General features: G+C 38.4%; 1 pseudogene; it reads left to right on the top strand.

Annotated features, from left to right (window-relative positions):
• Positions 1 to 5,713: 5,713 nt before the first annotated feature.
• LOC117909746 lies at positions 5,714 to 19,212 on the top strand (annotated as a pseudogene).
• Positions 19,213 to 21,139: the final 1,927 nt, after the last annotated feature.

Raw genomic sequence — 21,139 nt, 5'->3', positions numbered from 1 at the left:
GATTGGTTGGGAGTCATCGATGGATCCCCATTACATGGACACTTTAGAAAACAATACCTTTAGTATTGCACTCCTACAATGAAAAAAAAATGTGAAATAAAATAGGTGCATTCTTAGCCTATTGGAGGTTGATCAGTTTGCTAAGATTTGATAAAGAACTAGGTTGGGGGGAGAGTATAGTTCAACATACTATAATCAAAAACTAATAAATAACACTTAGATTTTTGTGGAAGAGTAAGGTTTGGCCCTTTGGGAGTGGAAATTCCTTTGATGCTTAAATTTGCAAAATACCTACTCTCTATAAATTGTGATTCGGTAAGATATTTGATGACTCTTGTTGAAAGTTGGGTTTTGCCTCTTTGATGTTCCATATGAGAGTATAATCCGTATCATGCCACTTGAAAAATTTTTGGAGTGATCAACATGATTTTGTAAATTATATTACTGCCTATTTTTCTTTATCTCTCCTTCATTGCTAAGGGACTAGCAATGTGTCGGTTAGGGGGAGTGATTACTACTCAAAAAGTGCTCTTTTATAGCTTGGAATTAACTAATTTGAAACACTTTTGAGTGGTAATTAATACATTTTAACTCAATTGGCACATTAAGGGACCTAGCAAGGGTTACTAATCAATTTTTGGCTAGTTTTGGTGTTTTTGGTACTTTTTTTATCATTGAAGCAAGCTAAGAATGAGGGAGAATTTTGTGCAACCCTTGGCAATAGGTTTCCAAGCCAATCAAGAGATGCAAGGAAGAAAAACAAAGAGAGAAATCTAACGTGAAGCAATTTCGCATGGCTATGCGAAATCTTCGCATGCTATGCGAAATTCAAAAGGAGAGCATCTGCAGGACAAATTTAGAGCACTTCCTGGAGTCCATTGTATATATACTATATATCGTTTCGAAGCTTGGGAAGTCAGGAGTCCAACGCTTCAAACGGTGTGTAATCGGAGCTGAAATGAAGAAGTTATGGCCATTTAAAGACAACTGTACCAAGCTGGAGGGTCATTTCGCACCCTGTACGAAATTTTACAAGCCTTGCGAAACTAAATGCTGAAGAGCCAAGCCAAAAATGAATTCGCACACCATGCGAAATCTCGCATGGCCTACAAAATCTCCCTGTGTAATTTCCAAATATTTGTACACCGACTCTGCTAGAGTTTTATCTCCAGATCTTTTGCGTAATTCCCTATTTTCTCCTTGTAACCAACCAATGATAGGATTTTTTGGTTAGGAATTTTAAAGGAGGGTTAAAAAGACCTCTCTATATATATCTCTTATATCTTGTAAATGAGAAGAAGGAGGATCGTAGTAAGAAATATATTTACAGAGCACTTGCTCTACCTTTCCTTCGAATTTTGCTTTCATTTTCTTTCTAGCCAAACGTGCTCTAAGGCCTCAAAGGATGAGTGGCTAGACTTTTTGTTTCTTGGACTGAAGGAAGCTAGGTAAAGGATTCGGATACAAAAGTGGGAGTTTTCCTTGTTTTAAATGAGGAGAAGTTGTGACCCGTTAATAGCTTTTATTTTTATATTTAACTTAAAATCCCTTAAAATCACTTGGGCCAATACTTGGTAAGCTTTTCGGACTCCTTGGAGATCCATTAGTTATCTCTTGCGAGCCTCTAAGAGGTGGTTTAAAGGTAAGATTACCTATAATAGCCAACACTTAGTAAGCTTTTCGGACTCCCTGAAGATCCATTAATTATCTCTTGCGAGCCTTTGAAGGGTAATCCAAGGTTAGGATCACCTTGAATGGCCAATACTAGGTGAGAGGTACGAGCCATTGAAAGATGATTCACACTTAGAGGACTTTAGTGTTTGAAACCATTAATGGGAAGCAACTGTAACACACCGGTTCGGGAGATAACCATTCTTAATGTTATTGTCCCCAACGCAAGGAAAAGATCCAGAATCTCCCCATTTTGTCTTAAAAACTTGAACCTAGTGACCCAAAACTCCAAGAAACCTTTTCTTTGTAATTAATCTCAGTTACCATTTTTGGTTAACTTAAAACCAACCTTTTTCAACCCAAAATTATGTTTTCTTTTAAAGCTAACTCATAAAAGAAAAACCATCATTTTATACTTTAAATAATATTATGTGTGATATGAAAACTCATCCCTGTGGACAATCCTATAACCACTATACTATGCTAGCTATGCTACCCTAGTGTATGGTGAATTAGGTTTATAAATTTTGTTGATAACTCCCGTCTGAGGACTAAATCAAAGTAGAACACCAATTGGGGATGAATCAATGATCCTTTGAACTTCTAGTTCACATTGATTTGTATGAGGATCAAGATGGGACATAATAGATGCGTTCCAAGTAATTTCTCATCGTTCTTCAGGAATCGGCTTTTCTCCCCTTAATGACGGGAAAACACTCTCATTAAAATGACAACCCACAAAGTGGCCTGTAAAAACACCGCCTGTTAAAGGTTCAAGATATCTTATGATAGATGGAGAATAAAAACCTGCAAAAATCTCAAGTCTTCGTTAGGGACTCATTTTAATGCATTGTGTAGGTGCAATTGGTACATATACTGCACAACCAAAGATTCGTAAGTGAGAGATATTTGGTTGTTTTTCAAACACAAGTTGTGAAAGGGAGTATTTATGGTAAGTTGTAGGTCGAATACGAACTAAAGCTGCAACATGCATAATAGCATGTCCCCAAGTAGAAGTAGGTAATTTGGTTTTCATTAGTAATGGTCAAGCCATTAATTGAAGACGTTTGATGAAGGATTCTACTAAACCATTTTGGGTATGAGTATGAGCAATAGGATGCTCAACATTTATCCCTACTGACATGCAATAGTCAATGAATGTTTGAGCAGTAAATTTGCCAGCATTATCAAGACGTATTATCTTAATTCGAAATCTAGAAATTGTGCTCGCAATCTAATTATTTGTCTAAGGAGTTTAGCAAAGGCAACGTTACGTGTAGAAATGAGACAAATATGTGACCACCTAATAAAAGCATTTATTAAGATTATAAAATAACGGAATGGTCCACATGGTGGATTTATAAGCCCACATATGTCCCCATATATTCTTTCTAAAAAGACTGGTGACTCAGATATGACTTTAGTAAAAGATGGTCTAACTATCAATTTCCTTTATGAACAATCAGCACATGAGTATTCATTAAGCAAAAAAATCTTCTGGTTTTTTAATGGATGTCCATGTGAGTGTTCGATTATTTGATGCATCATTGAAGACCCTGGGTGACCTAGTCTGTCATGCCAAATGACTAAAACTTTTGGGTCATTGAACTTTGATTCACGACAACATATGATTCAATAGGCTTTATAGTTGTACGATACAACCCAGAGGAGAAACCTGAGAGTTTTTCCATTATAAGCTTCTGGCCAAATATAATGGAAGTAATGTAAAGATATTCTACATTATTTTCATTCATAGTTTCAATATGAGATCCATTTCTACATACATATTTAAAACTAAGCAAATTTCTTCTAAATTTGCTAGAATATAAAGCGTCATTTATCTGGAATCTAGTTCCATTTGGTAGCGTTATGTTTGCTCTTCTAGGGCCTTCAACTAAGTTTGTAGTACCAGATATGGTACTTACATTAGTTTTTATTAAAGTCAATTTGAAGAAATATCTTTTATCTCAAAAAATTGTGTGCGTAGTTGCACAGTCTGCGAGACATACATCATCATGATTCATCTTGAGACCAAATAACACATAGATTTTAGATATAACTAATATTAAAAAAAAAACAAGGCATAATGTAAATAACAAAAGAAAATCATATATAAATATAAGACATAATAATATATTATTTAACATATAAAATAATATCAATCAATGTTAATATTCTCATCATTTATTAAATGATCTATTTTTTCACTAGGACCTCCAAAGAAATCAATGTCATAGTAGGTTAGGTCCAATGCATCATCATCGGTAAAGTTCATCTCTATCTCTTTTGCTTTTGCTTTTATTGATGCTTGGTAAAGGTCGACCAAATGTTTGGGTGTGCGACAGGTACACGACCAATGCCCCTTCATACCACATTTATAACAATTATTCTCATCATTCTTAGGAGGTTTATCTTGTAAACACTTCCCATTTTATTGTTTTGCCTCAGTATTATTCCACTTCTGGTGGTGCAATGAGGCTTTTTTTTTCTGAGAATTTGATGAATTATTACCATAAGAACCATGGTATCAGGGATTTCTTCCACGACCACAACCATGTCCATGTCCATGTCCTTATCCTCATCCACGTCCATGAGTTTGGGACGATATTGCATTCACTTCAGGGAATGGTTCAGATCCAGTTGGACGAGACTAGTGATTTCTCATCAAAAGCTCATTATTTTGTTCAACAACAAGAAGACATGATATTAATTCAAAATATTTTGTAAATCTATGCTCTTGATATTGTTGTTGCAAGAGCACATTCGAGGCATGAAACGTAGTAAAAGTTTTTTCCAACATGTCTTATTCTGTGATTTTTTTTCTCCACACAACTTTAATTGAGAGCTGATTTGAAAAATACGGAGTTATATTCACTAACAATTTTAAAATCCTGTAGCCTCAGGTGCATCCAATCATATCAAGCTTTTGGAAGAATCATAGTTTTCTGGTGGTCATATCTTTTCTTCAAATTACTCCATAGAGTAAAAAGGTCTTTTACTATAAGATACTCATTTTTTAAACCTTCATGGAGGTAACGACGAAGGAAAATTAGCATTTTTACGCGATCCTACAGGGATGCTTGATTTCCTTCTTTGATCATAGTTCCGAGATTCATTGCATTAAGATATATTTCAGCATAAAGGATCCAAGATAGATAGTTCTTTCCCGAAATGTCAAGTGCCACGAATTCGAGCTTTGTGAAATTCGACATTATTAAATAACTTCATATATATATATATATATAACAAAACAATATTATTAGAATTAGTTATAATAAATTGATAGCACTTGTATAACTTTTGATTATAAACAAAATCAAATAATTTGCTTATAACTTTTAACAATATATAACAAACAAAATCTAACAACAATATAAATATGTAAAATTTTATTCTATATAAACAACTTTAAGTTTAAGGTACGAGAATTACCTTTAGAGCAATTTGTGCTGATAATGTGCATTAAAACGAGGATAAATGCAACTCAAAGTAGAGATAAGACATATATTCTTTAATAATATATATAATGGGAGGAAGGGATCAAAGAAAAAAGTTCGGAGAATAAAAGACAGAGAGAATGAGAAAAATGGAGAAATTTCTTTCTTACTTGGAGGTACATATTATAGGGGATGGGAAGTTATTTTATAGACTTTTCAAATGGCTTCCATTACTATTTTTATTAATGAATATTAATGAAACTTATAAATAATATTTAATGGTTTCCTTTAAGAAGAAGTCATAAATAATATTTAATTAACATTTATTACAATTAATGTGGTGACATTCATTACTTCAATTATAATACTTTCGGTTTTTTTTTTCATATTATTATTAGAGTTATTCTCACTTGCCACGTGGGCAACCTTGATTCTACCCTCAAAAAATAATTTTCATTCTCGACTTACGTGGCAAGAAATTCTGTTGCGATAACAGGATTTACAATTGGCCAATAACACACTGCCACGTAAAATTGTCACGTGACTGCACCAAAGATGTCACGTGGAATTCACTTGATATTCCCAATCACAGGCGTGGCCTTCTCCTTACCCATCCATCCATCTTCTTTCATTTCGCAACACAATTCAGCTTCGAGCCTCTGCAAACACCCCTCACCAAAACGACGTCGTTAATGGAGACGATCGTCTCAAATTCGATGCCTATCTCTGTCTCATCCCTCCCTCCGGTTCGTGTAGTTCCCTCCCCAAGAAAACTAGAGTTCAGCTCATTCACGCCTAAAACGACGTTGTTCGGGTCGCGGAGTCAGAGGAAGATAGGGTTCCGATGCTCTCCGATGCGCAGAGCTGCGGTGACGTGCGGCGGCGTCACGGAGATCAAGGAGAGCCAGTTCTCCGACGTCGTTTTGAAGGCTGATGGGCCAGTTCTCGTAGAGTTCGTCGCCACTTGGTGCGGTCCCTGCCGGTTGATCTCTCCGGCTATGGAAGCGATTGCTCAGGTTTTCATTTATTCTCTTTATCCATTTGAAGTGCATTGGTTTTATTGTTTCGCGTTGTTTGTGTTTGGCTGCCGGGAAAACGAGCGAAAAGCTTAGAAAAAAAACAGAAAAGAATGGAATTGTTGTATGTTGAAGAGCCTGCTCGGAAGCAGAAATGATATCGGCTTCTACTTTTTTAAAACAGAACGTGATTTTATAACAGTGAGTCGTTTTAGGAGATGTTAGAATTTCTTTCAATTTGTACTAGTGCGTTGCTTTTGTAGCTCTGTGCTGTTTGTTTGGTTGCCCAGAAACGGAAAAAAAGAAAAAAAAAATGAAGAGAGAAAAGAACGAAAATTTGAATATTGAGGGCCTGTTTGGCCTAGAAATGAGGAATGCTTTTAGTTTTTTGAAACAGAAAAATGGAAATGAGGCGTAAAACATGTTTTCTGGTAACATAATTTGAAGAGCTGTTTCAGAAAACATTGTAAAAATAAGTCATTTAGAAATCAATAAAAATTTGTTTTCAGCATTTTATAAAATGCAAGCACTATAATCATTGAAAATGATCCAAAAAAAGAAGTGTTTGCTGTTTTCATTTTGGTAACAAACAGTCTGAACCTTTCATTATTTAGGACCTAGACAAACAAACAGAGCTTTCTACTGAGACTAGCACCACTGCCAATGTTGACTGGCAAAACATTATAAAATAAGATTGAGGGCTTTGTTTTCTTTTTATCCAGTTTCTGAGCAGGCAAACAGGGATACTAAAAAGCATAGTGACATACTGACGTATTTGGGAATTTTGAACTAGCTAATTGGGCATCAGTAAATATTTATCAGAATGATGAGGGAAAATTTTGGGAATGAATTCATGAGTAACTGTAAAACTAATATATTTTAAAAAAAATTCCTTTGAAACGAGTGTTTTAATTATTTATCAGGAGATAATTATTTGGAATCCTGTAAAATAATTTTGGATTGTTCATAATATATGGGGTGTTTGTTAAAGGTTTGAATATTACGTGAAACTATAGGATAAATATTATTTTGATTTGTCTGTTGAAAAATTGAGAATAAATTTGGAAAATTTAAAAATGATTTGAGAAATGTAAAGTTATATATACTTAAAAGCTATACTGAAATTATACTAAGAGTATGTGTCTGTCATTTTCCTGTCTTTAGAAGAAACATAACTGTGCAATTAATTTCGAAAGCACTCTCCCACTTCTATTAGATCCTCAATTTTTGTTAAATGGTAAAAACAAGAACCTTCGTAGGGAATATGAAGTTCAGTTTTAGGTCTTTCCAGAAATAATGAGTTTTAGGTTTCTGAAACTGGGGAAAAAGGAATAAGAAGCACTTTGAAACCAGAAAGAATAGGGCTTGTTTGGCAACATTTTTAGAACAAACTTTTGAAAATGATTTTTTAAAATAGTTCTCAATTATTTTCTGGAATGAAATTTGTTTTTGAACTCAAAATATGTAAAACAATTTTATTGGCTAATTCTCTGTGAAATCACTTTTTGCTTGTAAATAATATATATATATATGTATATATTATTGTCTAATCTCCATATTTCTAACAGTTTCTCAAAAAATTCTACTAAAAACACCTCAAGTTCTTTAGCTTAGTGATTTTTATAGCCTATTTATTTAATGATCCATAGAGAAACTGAAGCAGGGATTGGGTGAATATTCATTGCAAATCCATTAATAGTAATGATTATTTTGCTGAAGCAGAGCGTGATATCAGGTGTCCACTTATTTGTATGCTCACTAGGCTTATCTGAGTTGTTGCTCTGTAATTTATGTTTACTATCTTTATTTAGTGCATTATTCTCAAGATGTTATGGAGTTGAAAGGTACCTATGGTAGTGTCAATAGGCCTGGAGTGGGAGTAATTTTGTAGTATTCATAGACTTGATACTATTTTGTTTAGTCATTTTTTTCTTTTACTGTTTTTTCCTTTTCTTTTTCTTTTTCAAAATAAGAGCAGATGTATAGGATGCAGATAAAGAAATGATCCCAAATAAACATAGAAAGTAGTACAAGTATTAGGTCTCATTTGGGTATCCTTCGAATTTTTAGAAATAGAAGCTAGTAATGATTTTTGTATCGAAAGTAGAAACTCTTATAAAAAAATTTATAGACTTATTTTATGTCTTTAAAAATTTATTTTAAACAATTTTAAAACTTAAAGTAATATAACCTTTGATGCAGTATAGAAAGTAAAATGCAAGGAGAGTATAATTGAAAGGACCTTAGGAATCACTCCTAGAAACCTTTAGGCTTCACACTCAAGTACTCTTTGTATCACACAAAGAAAATATACTGATCTTTCTCTCCTTCTTATACTTATCAGTTGTTGGTTCCTTCTTCAGTGCTACCTCCTCGGGCAGCTGCTCCAGCTTTTCCTCCTCTTGAACACCCTGCAAAAGGGTGCCTAGATGGGTTCCGGGTAGACTTCTCCGATGTTAAGTTAGTTGAAGCCTTTTTTGCCTTAGGAAGGAAGAAATGCAGAAAAAACCACTTACCTCAGATTCTTGTGATTTCATTGTCTTATATCATGAATTTTGTATTCATAACTAAGGTTCTTTTTAAATTTTGTTTTTAATGGTGCAGTAGCATCTCATTGATGGTGTGTGACAATAGAGTTGAGCGTAATAGATGTGTATTTATGGAGTGACCCTGCTCAGTTAGGTTTTGTGTGTATGGGGTTCAGCGCCCATTTAGGGGAGGAGTCTGGGTCCCCACAATGCCCCCCTTTTCCTGATTAGGCTTGATGGAGCCAAGAGAGCTAGGTAGGAAAAGAAGCATTTTGTGTGGTTCTACTGTGCAGCAAGAAAAGGCTTTAGGCTTTAGGCTATGTTCTGGTTTTAACACAAGGTCAGATTATATTGGAAGAGCTGTTGGCTTTGTTTAATTAAGAGCAGTTATGATTTTAAGCTCATCTTAGCTCTTACACCTAGTTAGGATAGATACTACCCACAAAGTGAATCAAGCCATACATACCCATGTATCTTCAACTCTGACTATATTTTAAAAGCATAAACAATTTAGGCTAAGATCAAGTTTATGCCTAAACATCATTGGGAAGTAGACCAGACTTTGTCAATGATGAAGAAATTGGTGATGCTGACGGAATTTGCTGAAGGTAATGGAGAAATTGGAGAGTTTGATAAAAGCTGCTAAAGGAAGTAACTTCGCATTGATAATCTCCTCAAAGCTATGCAGAAACTAAGTGGAGGGACAGTGTGGCAAGGTCCAGACACTTTGCAAGGAAAGGAGAAGGTTTACAATAAGGGTTATATGACTTTGATAAGCTTATTGTTGCTTGTTGTTTTCTTTTAATCCTGTGGTATGGGCAGTTCGCACTAGGATGGATTCAACTAAATTGCTTGAAAATATACATCGTAGGAGACTTTCCTCCTAATCTAAGTCATCAATGGTCTGAGTGGAAGCTGTTGTTTATGATTTGGTAAGGAGTTTTACTTGTCTGTCTCAGGGGGTGTGCCCTGTGTCCACCAATAATTGGGGTTTTAGGGTTTAATATATTTAGGGCAAGGCACCAGCAATGGATTAAATCTGGCAGTCCCTTTTTTTTTTTTTTTTTTTTTTTTTGTTATGACACCTGCAAGAGTGGATATTCCTATGGCTTGGAAGCATGCCTTCTACCCATTGGAATCCAACTTTTTGTTAAATTTCTTTTCTTGCTGGAACTATGGCCTTGGTGGGCATTGTGGCCTTGAGTGGGCACTATGACCTTGAGTGGGCATCGCAACCTTGAATGGATACGGGGCTGTGTGGCACTGTGGGCTTGAGAGGGCGTTGTGGCCTGAGAGGGTGTTGTGGCCTTGAGATGGCATTGTGGCCTTGAGATGGCATTGTGGCCTTGAATGGGCACAATGGCTTGAGTGGGCATTGCAGCCTTGAATGGACACTGGGTTGAGAGGCGTTGTGCCTTGAGAGGGCGTTGTGGCCTTGAATGGGCACTATGGCCTTGAGTGGGCATTGCAGCCTTGAATGGACACTGGGGCACTGGGTTGCTTTACACAATCCAGCACAAAGCCAAGGATAATCCACCAAAACTCTCTCCTTAAACCAATCATTTGAATGCCATGAAAGCAGAAGCTCCTTCACAAATCTAGGAAGCACTTGGACTAAGCTCAACCTCTACATCATTATTCTAAAGTGCAACTTTGAACAGGCAATGGATAACAAGAAAAACAATGAACAACACCATACATGGCGAAGTCTCCTGTCATAACACTGTTATGCTTCTATTTTGAAGTTATTTAAACTTAAAACATTGAGAGAAAATTTCCAAGCATAAAATATTTCCTTCTGGGATATTCACAAAGTTCCAGATAGATAGTATTCATGTGTCCCGTGCTTTTGATTAATGAGATGAAAAAATTGAAGGATATTGTTGAAGTTTCGTGATATATACTGTACCTTCTGAACTCGTTGTTATTTATAGGACTAAAAACTTTAACGCTCATTATGGAAACTTGTTGAATGCATCTCATGTTTTGTGGCTTATTTCTAGCAAGCTGGCTGGAAGTTTGTGCTTGTTGGGTTGAAGAACCAGTCATGGTTCATAGCCACATGGTATTGATTTATTAAGCATTTATTGATACCTCCCTTCTTCACATGTTTTCCTTCAGAGAGGGGAATGACACCTAAGATCTAACCAGCTACTTTTGGGTTCCTTTTTAGTTGCTGGCCAATGGATTCTAGAGAAGTGTCATACAGACAAAATTGAAACTCTGTGGTTGAAACTAAACTTTTAGGATCTTCCTTTTGAATTTCGTCTGAACTGTGCGAGGATAAAGAATCTATATGCCAAGGTAGCGGGAGCTTGAGGGATGGAGCGAGAGAGCGAGCGAGAGAGCGAGGGCGATGAGGGAGGGTTTCGCGAAGGAAAGCGAAGAAGGAGAAGAAGGAAAGAGGGGAGTTTTGGGGTGGAGTCAAAGACTTTCGAGATCGGGGTGGAGGAGAAACAGGGCAAAACCCAAATCGTTATTGAGGAAAGCAAGGGAGGGGTTTCTTCATGGGTCGTTTGGGGCTGTTGAGTGTAGAAATACTACTGGACAGCTTGAACCAGTGTATTAAGGCAGAGGATAAAGGAAAATGGGAAAGAGGTTGGAGGGAGAATGGGAGAGCCTATTCCATGGTGCGGGATGAGAACAAAGCAGGGGCTTTCATTAAATTAGGGGTGGTTGAACAGGAAAAGAGAAGCTTCAATATCTTTATTCCAAAAGGGAGAGGCGAGAGAGGGGGGTGGAACCTTATGGCGGAGATGTTAAAGAAGGTGGTAGGAAGCAATGGCAAAAAGGAGAACAAGCAGGAGGAAAGGGGCATGTTGAAAGCGAGTATGGGGCAGTCGTTTGCAGATATGGTAAAGGGGGCGAATGGCAGGGAGGGGGAAGTGATAAGAGTGGAAGTCAGAGAAGAAGAGATTAGGGGGAATCTGCGTAAACTGGAACATTGCCTTGTAGGTAGCTGGAATTCTAACTCAGAGAATGGAATGGACATGGAGAGACTAGGATGGGTGATGGCGAGGTCCTGGGGGTTGCAGGGCAAGCTAGGGCTGGCAAGGATGGAAAAGGGCAGGATTCTCTTGGAGTTCCAGTTTGAGGGGGAAGCCGATCGTGTTCTGTCCTCTGGAAGCAGGCGGGTGGGAGGTGTCCAGTTAGGGCTGGAACGATGGAGTCCTAGGTGTGGATGTGAGGATGAAGGTGGGAGCAGGAAGGAAGTATGGGTAAAGATCCTAGGGCTTCCAGTTTCATTATGGGTTCCGTCCATCTTGCGGAAAGTGGGGGACGAGTGTGGAGGTTTCGTAGCAATGGATTCCAAGACGGAGAAGATGGCGGAACTGGAATGGGCTCGCATCCGTGTCAAGAGAAGGAATGGAAGCTTGCCGAGCAGATTAGACATAATGGTGGAGGAGGTGTGTTATTCCCTTATTCTCTGGTGGGAAGTGAGGCCGGAGATGAGGAAGGTGATGTCGGGCAGCCGTATGAAAGGAAAACACAGCGAGGAGGTCAGGGGTGAAGCTGCGGCACGCGCTACCCCGCGCGTTGGTGAGTTGGACAGTGCAAGGCCCGAGACGCTGCTGCTGCCTGCTGACGCGACTGATGGGCAAGTCAGAGGAGTGGGTGGGGATAGGACTGGCAAGCGGGCCAGAGTAGGGTCTGGAGCCCCGTCTCCTGCGGATCTGGGTCAGGAGGATGGGCTTCTTCAGTCAGGCCCGTCTGTGGGCAGGAAGGAGTCCAATGGTTCCAGCCCTCTCCAAATCGGCATGGGGTGGCGTCTGATGGGGCTGGGCCTGATGAGGGTCCGCTATTTCCTAAGGCCCAAGGAGGGGAAAAATGATAGTGAGCCATCTAAAAGGGCTAAAGCTAAAAGGGGTGGTGATTGAGAAGGATGGGCCTGGGATTGGGCCATCCTATTCTAAGCCAGGTTGTGGGGCTGATGCTAAACCAGATATGGCTGGAAATAATGGTCTGGTGGGGGATTATTAAGCCCGTCCCAGCCTGAGAGCAGAAATGGTAAGTTAGAGAGGGAGCTTCTCTATGGGCCGCGGGACGAGTACAGTGAGGGAAGAAATAAAGAAGATGATTTTGTCAAGTAAGGGAGATGGAAGACGGAGGGAAGCAGCAAATGGCACCGTCTCATTCAATGACTGATCGGGCTTTAATTGAAGAGGAATCGAAGGTATGGGTCTATTCAGATTCAAAGGGGGGTTAGGGCCTCGGGGTATTCTTCTTTTTCCCTCTCTTCCTTTTGATCGGGCTCCGGAGGGGGAGTTTTACGATCATTCTGGGGTTGCTTGTGAGGAGATTCAAATGATACCCCGCTGAGTAGGGGTAAATCTGTGGATAATGGAGGTGGGAGCTGGGATTTGATCGAAGTCAACATTGTGAATAATAACGACAAGGAGTGGGAGAGAGGATCACAGTTGGCTGTGACTCAAAGAAGCTAGAGAGGAAAGGGAGAATGGATGGGAGGATTGCAATCTGGCCAAATTTAGCCAGTTTTTGGGCTTCTCGACAGAAGGGTTGGAGAAGGAGATCTTGAATTTCCTGGCAAAAATTAGAAAAAGAAGAGAAAAGATATACAGTAGAGGTGTTTTAGAGAAGACAAAATTTGAAAGGGAGTTGAAAAGGCTGGAATGCTCAATAAATTATGAGGGAGGGAGCAAGCAGAGTAGTCCTTCACAGGACAGAGGGTGTCAAATTGTAGAAGTAAATGAAGCTTAAAAATTATGTGTTGGAATGTGAGGGGAGCTAATGATAGCTCTAAAAGGAAATTAATTAAAGCCGTTGTGAAAAGTCAGAAAGTAGATTTATTCTGTTTACAAGGAAACGAAAATTCAATTGATGACTGAGTGGGTGGTTAGAAGTATAGGAGTGGGGAGATTCTTGGATTGGAGGGCTTTGGATGCGTGTGGTTCGGCAGGAGGCATTCTGGTCTGTTGGGATAAAAGGCTGCTGGAGCTGTTGGAGTGGGAGGAGGGACAATTCTCTATCTCTTGTCGTTTTAGGAAGGTGGATGATGGAGTTGTCTGGGTGTTCACGGGGGTGTATGGTCCGTTTACCAAAAATGAAAGGGACTGTATGTGGGATGAGTTAGGGGCTATTAGAGGAGTATGGGAAGAACCCTGGTGTGTAGGGGGGGACTTTAACGTTATTCTTTCTCAAATGAGAGGAATAGACAAGGGAGAATTTCTGCAGCAATGAGGAAATTTGCTCAGGTTATAGATGAGCTAGGGCTGATCGATCTCCCGATGCAAGGAGGAGATTATACGTGGAGTGGGGGGCCTAATAATCTGTATTGGGCCAGGTTGGATAGATTCTTGGTTTCTTCTAGTTGGCTAGATCAATTCAGTAGCGTGACTCAAAAAAGGTTGTCTAGGCCTGTGTCGGACCATTTTCCGGTGGTGCTGGAGGGTGGAACTGTGAGAAGAGGCCTTCTCCGTTCAGATTCGAGAACATGTGGCTTAATGTTGAAGGGTTTCAAGAGTTAATCCATAGCTGGTGGCAGGGAGTGGAGGTGAGAGGCAGTGCCAGTTATAGGCTGGCTACAAAAATGAAGGCAGTGAAGCAAAAGCTTAAAGTGTGGAATAGGGAAGTGTTTGGGAGATTGGAAGATAATAAAGCTGCTGCCCTTCAATTAGTGGATCATTGGGACAAGGTGGAATGTGAGAGAAGACTATCAGAGGAGGAAACAATATCAAAAAAGGAAGCAAAGGACAGTTTTGCTAAGTGGGTCTCATTGGAGGAACTCACTGGAGGCAGCATTCCAGAGAATTATGGCTAAGGGAAGGGGACAAAAATACAGGCTACTTCCATCGTATGGTGGCTGCCCATCGTAGATTCAATCATATGGACAGAATTAAGATAAATGGGGTATGGATGACTGAGGAGAAGGATGTGAGAGAAGGGGTTGTGAATGCTTTCCAACATTTACTTATGGAAAACTCAGATTGGAAGGCGGATATTGAAATGCTTCAGTTAGAGCATCTAAATCAGCAAGAGGCAGAGAACTTGGAGTACCCCTTCTCAGAGGTGGAAATCCATAGTGCCCTGTTGGAGATGAATGGGGACAAAGCCCCGGGACCGGACGGCTTTACTATGGCTTTTTGGCAAAGATGCTGGGGCCTGGTTAAAGAGGAGGTGCTGGAATTTTTCAAAGAGTTCTATGAGCAAGGGGCCTTCATCAAGAGCATCAACAATTCGTTTCTGGTTTTGATTCCCAAGAAGGGGGGGGCAGAGGATCTTGCGGATTTTAGGCCAATCAGTCTCTTGGGGGGCTGTACAAACTCTTGGCCAAGGTGTTAGCCAATAGACTCAAAAAAGTGATAGGGAGAGTGGTATCAACTGATCAGAATGCTTTTGTAATGGGGAGGCAGATCCTTGATGCCTCCTTAATTGCAAATGAAGTAATTGATGCATGGCAAAAAAGGGGAGAGAGAGGTCTTATCTGTAAGCTGGACATAGAGAAAGCCTACGACAGTTTAAATTGGCAATTTTTGATGAAAGTCATGAGAAAGATGGGGTTCGGTCCAAAGTGGATGGGTTGGATGTGGAGTTGCATATCCACAGCCAAGTTTTCGGTGTTGGTGAATGGTGTGTCGGCTGGGTTCTTTCCTAGTTCTAAGGGGTTGAGGCAAGGAGATCCCCTTTCCCCTTACCTTTTTGTGATGGGGATGGAGGTGTTGAGCAATCTGATTAGGAGGGCTGTTGAAGGGGGGTTTTTGTCGGGATGTAGGATCCAAGGAGGAGGAGGGCAGCCTGTGCATGTTTCCCATCTACTTTTTGCGGATGATACTATAGTTTTTTGTGAAGCCAAGAAGGAGTGCCTAACTTATTTGGGTTGGATTCTATTTTGGTTTGAAGCCGCCTCAGGATTAAGGATAAATCTGGATAAAAGTGAAATATTCCCGGTTGGAGAGGTGGAAGAGATGGAGGAGATGGCTGCGGAATTGGGCTGCAAGGTGGGCTCTTTGCCTTCGGTGTATCTAGGGTTGCCTTTGGGGGCTCCTAACAAGAGCGTTGCCGTGTGGGATGGGGTGGAAGAGAAGATGAGAAGAAGACTTGCGCATTGGAAGCGTCAATATATCTCCAAAGGCGGGAGACTTATTCTTATTAAGAGCACAATGGCTAGTATACCATTGTATCAAATGTCTCTTTTCCGTATGCCAAAGTCGGTTGCGAGAAGGCTTGAAAAAGTGCAAAGGGATTTTCTTTGGGGAGGAGGAAACTTGGAAAGGAAAGTGCACCTTGTTAAGTGGGAGGTTGTGTGTACGGAGAAGGAAAAGGGGGGGCTTGGTTTAAGGAAGCTAACCCCGCTAAACAAGGCTTTGTTGGGAAAATGGATTTGGAGGTTTGCTTGTGAAAAGGAAAATCTGTGGAAGCAAGTGCTTTTGGCGAAATACGGGCAAGAGGGTCTTGGTTGGGTGACCAAAAAGGCTAATGGGGCGTTTGGAGTAGGGGTTTGGAAGGAAATTATGAAGGAAAAAGATTGGTGTTGGGAAAACATGGCGTTTAATATGGGGAATGGTTCCAAAATCAGCTTTTGGAATGACTCTTGGTGCGGTTGTACAGTGCTGTCCCAAAGGTTTCCTCACCTTTATGAGATGGCTGCTAATAGGAATGGCACAGTAGCAGATTTGTGGGACCAGAATGTGGGCCATGGTGATTGGGATTTAAGATTTGTGAGGGGTTTCAATGATTGGGAGCTGGAAATGGTAGGTAATATGCTCCATTTTTTGAGGGGGTTCAAGCCTACTTTAGAAGAGGATGCTGTTTTTTGGAAAGGGGGGAGAAACGGACAGTTTAAAGTAAAAGAAGCATACAACTTGGTGGTAAATACCGTGGCTAATAATTTCCCGAAGAACAACATTTGGGTGGATAAAGTCCCAACAAAAATTCTGTTTTTTGCTTGGGAAGCTACTTGGGGTAAGGTGCTTACGCTTGATAGGCTTCAGAAAAGAGGGTGGCACCTCCCTAATCGGTGCTTCTTGTGTGGTTGCGAAGAGGAGACTGTAAATCACATCCTCATACATTGTATAGTGGCAAAAGTCCTATGGGATATGATATGTGCTTTGGTTGGTGTTCAGTGGGTCTTTCCAGAAACTGTAAAGGAGGTCTTGTTAAGCTGGAGGGGCCCTTTTGTAGGGAAAAAAAGGAAAAAGATATGGAAGTCTATACCGTTGTACATTTTTTGGACCCTTTGGAAGGAAAGAAATAGGCTTGCTTTTAGGGGAGGGATGATAGATATTCAGAAACTTAAAAATTCTTTTGTCTGTAATTTATGGTGTTGGGCGAGAATGTATAGTGGAGAGAGGTCGATGTCTCTTATAGGCTCGTTGGAGTGGATAGCCTCCAATTAAGGGATGGTGGGTTTTCTGTTGTTTTTTGGTGGAGAGGCTTAGCTAATTTGTATACCCCCTGTATACGTGTGGCTTTTTGGTCTCTTATCAATATATTCTGTGCTTACTTATCAAAAAAAAAAAAAGATAAAGAATCTATATGCCTAGTTTTTTTGGAACTACAACATTTAACATTTGTTAACATTTGTTTGACTGCCATGTTAACATTTGTTTAGTGTGAAAAGTTACTGCAAAATGGAACTCAGATTTCTCCAGAAATATGTCGATAATATACATATTTTAAATCCACATATTGATTTGATTGTTAAAATGAATAGGAACATAGGTTGCTTTTTAAGCAGCATTCAGGAATTACTGTTGACTAATGGGAAATGCTAATCCCTTCTGTTGAGTTATTAGTTTTGCCTAAAAACTTAATAGGTCAGGTAATGAACCAACAATGTATATTGAGCTGACTTACTTGAACGTGTTGACACTCTTCCTCATCAGCAGCCTTTTTTGTATGGGTGCTCAATAAATGTGGGAAAATAAAGAAAACATTAAAATTTGAACTCATGACTTCCTGAAAACTAAGACTCTGACACCATGTTAAGCAACTATTTTGACCCATCAAACTGTTAAGTTATGAGCCAAAACATATTTCCAGTCAACTTAGCTAAAAACCCTAGCAACTTTCCTTCTAGTCGTCATCCAAACAAAATTCAGAGAGGACAGACTTTTCATCAACTGCTCAAAAAGAATAGATTTGTTCCTTTACCCTAAGAACGGTGGGAATTCAGACACCATATGGGGGTTCGGAAGTAAGTTAGTTGTACCTATATTTTTTGACTTTTGTAAATGACACCATGCATGCAAACTTGAAACATCTATATAAATGCCATTTGTTGGTCATCTTCTCTCTTTCCCTAGTTTTCATCATCACATGGTTAAAACTTGAATGTTAGGATCCTAGACTAAATTTTGTAATGAGTTTTCAACCAAGCTGCCCAAATTATCCAAGAGATCCAACCCATTGTTTGAGCAGTATAGACATTACAGTAACCCATAAAGTTGGAGCAGTGAAAAGGGTTGAAAGAATTTAGAGGGATTTTTTACCATCAGGTTCTGCAGAATCTAGTTGGGACTTGGTTAGCAGGGTGATTTTGCCGCAGTGGAGAGAGGACCTGGTTTGTAGTATGCTCTTTGGCATGCTAAGCATGAAGTATGAAAGTAATATGGTTGGGTTGCTAACCATTTTAATTGGAGACTCATATATTTTCTTGAATAGCCCTAACTCAAGGCTTCATTGTTAGGTAGAACGGGGAGCATTGGTAGAGAGGACAAAGGATCCATCCTTTTCTCATTTCTCTAGAAGAAGCTTCGACTGATGCATAGTGGAGGGTGATTCCATAATTTTCATTTTTTGGGTCTAACAAGGTATTCTGTCCCATGTCATAATGGTTACCTAGCAAGGGGTGGTTGTTGGTTGATACCGTGTTCTTAGGGGAGGTTTGTGTGATGCTGCAGCTTTAGAAGCTTTTGGGGGCTATTATTGTGCCTCTTTGAGCGGTTTGTTGTTGAACGGGGCATTTTTATCTTGCTCATGGTACACCATATTTTTCTCTTGTTGCTTTTGTGAATAAGCTCTCTGGATTTTCATTTTTGACAGGTTACTTATATTGATGAAGCTGACATTAACAGTAGCTTTCTCTAATACTATCATCGTATATTTTCTATCTTTTTCTGAAACAAAGTTCTTTCGAAAATATCCAGGAATACGGGGACAGATTAACAGTTGTAAAGATCGATCATGATGCAAACCCCGCAACTAATTGAAGAGTACAAAGTCTATGGATTGCCAACTCTGATACTCTTCAAAAATGGACAGGAGGTTCCAGAAAGCAGGAGGGAAGGTGCAATCACAAAAGGCAAGCTCAAAGAGTACGTGGATGCTCTTTTGGAGTCGATATCAGTGGCATAGTCCTCTTTTGGATTGCAGAAAATTTGCTGGGTAATTATCTCCTTCTTCTGTATACTAATTCTTATCCCATTTCATTTGTATAGTATATATTGCTGTAAACAACGAAAAGAATTGATCCTGAGATTAGATTAGAGGTGTAGGTCAAATGTAATTTTTCTGGTATGTACTCCCTGAATATTCATGGAAAAACTGATGTTAGTGTTCTTTGCTAATAAATGACGTCACCCATATTCCTCTATGGCAAAACTTGAATTGAGTGAGATACTAATAGTACAGAGAATGAGAATGAAGGCGAATAATTGAAAAAGAGAAATAGAAAAACAATAATCAAAACACAGTTTTTGAAAATAATTATTTGATACGGTCCTCAATTATTTTTCGGAAATAAAATTCCGTTTAAGGACTTAAATATGAAAAATAACTTTTTTGATTTATTCTGTAAGAAGGTGTTCCACACTTATATATAATACAAAAGTTTTTAAATATTTCATTTTTATATTATTGCTTAAGCATTTTATAAAAAAATAATAATTGAAAAACAGATCAAATTTGTTTTAAAAAATAATTAAAAATTGCTTTTATCAAAAGTTAAGAGGCCTAAGGCAACTTGGTTCTAAGAGCATGTAGTCAAAATTTTCTTTTTCTTTTCTTTTTATCTTTTCCATTGTATGGATTGAATTCTCAAATTACGGTTCAAAGTATTTATACTTTCAAAAGTATAATAGAGTTTTCTTAATTCATTATCAATAATAATATTCATATAAATATAAAAATAGAAATATTAAAAGAAATAGTATAAAAATAAAATATTTTCTAATTATTAGCCTCCTAAAAGAGTTAGATGACTACCATTTTTCTTGCAATATGTAGCTTGGGTTTAAAAATTATATGAAACATCTAAACCATAAACTTGTAAATTTGTTGATTGTTTGAAAAAAAAAAAGGAAGCATGGTAGATAATAATTTTTATTAAGTGGTATAAAGTTATACTGATAGTGTAATTTCATAATTTTATGGTGTATGTAAAAAAAAATTAAGAGTGAAAAAAAAAATCTTGTGAGATTTTATAATTACAATAAAAAAGAAAAAAAAAATTATTGTTACATTTTCTAAAATTTAAGAAAGTAAAATAAAATTTCGTTTTTTTACAAGTTTTTAAAAAATATTAAGTAATTTTTTTTCTTTAATAATTTTATTTTTAAAAATAAAAAATAAGAAATATATTCAAATACTACATTAGTTTTCTTGAAAAATTCAGATGTAAAATTTTGAAAAATAGAATTATGCCTTCACTTCATTTTTTAAAATTGAAAATATCCCTTTCTTTGGATGAAAAAAGTTCAAAAACACTATCATGTACCCATCTCAAATGAAAAGAAAATAAAAGAGATTATATTTATAATTAAAGAAAAAGAAATTATTTTATAAAGGATATGCGTCCAACCCGTCTAACCCGTTTTATAGAAGGATAATTCATAATTGTCTTATGTTTTTGCACATTATATTTCATCAAATGTCCACTTTTACATTGAAGTGGGTGGAGTGACGCAAAACTGCAGAGTTCCATGAGCAGAACTCCAAACCCACTCACAAATCCTCCCTCAAACCCTCAAATCCTCTCCCTCTTCAACCCCTGCAAAACCCTGAGACATCTCAAACAACTCCATGCCCAGATCATCACCCACCATAACTCCCCTTTTCAACTCTCCGCCTTGGCCTCTCTCTCTGCCCTTTCCCCATTTCCAACGTTCCTGGCCTATGCCAAGACCATCTTCCACCACCTCCAAAACCCACCTCCCTCACTCTACAACTCCCTCATCAGAGCCCTCTTCTTGATAAGCCAAAGATAAAGGAAGTGGTTACAGATCCCACGTGATAGTCTTTACTTGATTTCTGTTATGACAGCTATCACTACAGCTGTCTTTACTTCTTGTAATAGAGTTTCTTGAACAATATATATAAACTCTCTTTCACTCTGGTTTTCTCCCACAAAGAGAACAGAGTTTTGCCTTCTCAAATTCTAACTTGGTATCAGAGCCTCTCGATCAAAGGTGTGAGTATTCTTTTTTTTTTTTCTCAGTTTTCCATCTCTTTCCTTAAGATCCAATCATGGCTTCCGCTTCCACTCAATCCTCTTCATCCTCTGACTCGATTGGATCTGGACAAAGCATTA

Source organism: Vitis riparia, unplaced genomic scaffold (genome assembly GCF_004353265.1).
Source record: "Vitis riparia cultivar Riparia Gloire de Montpellier isolate 1030 unplaced genomic scaffold, EGFV_Vit.rip_1.0 scaffold303_pilon_pilon, whole genome shotgun sequence".
NCBI lineage: Eukaryota > Viridiplantae > Streptophyta > Magnoliopsida > Vitales > Vitaceae > Vitis > Vitis riparia.
The sequence above is the reverse complement of the archived record's forward strand: the minus strand, read 5'-3'. Positions and strand labels throughout refer to the sequence as shown.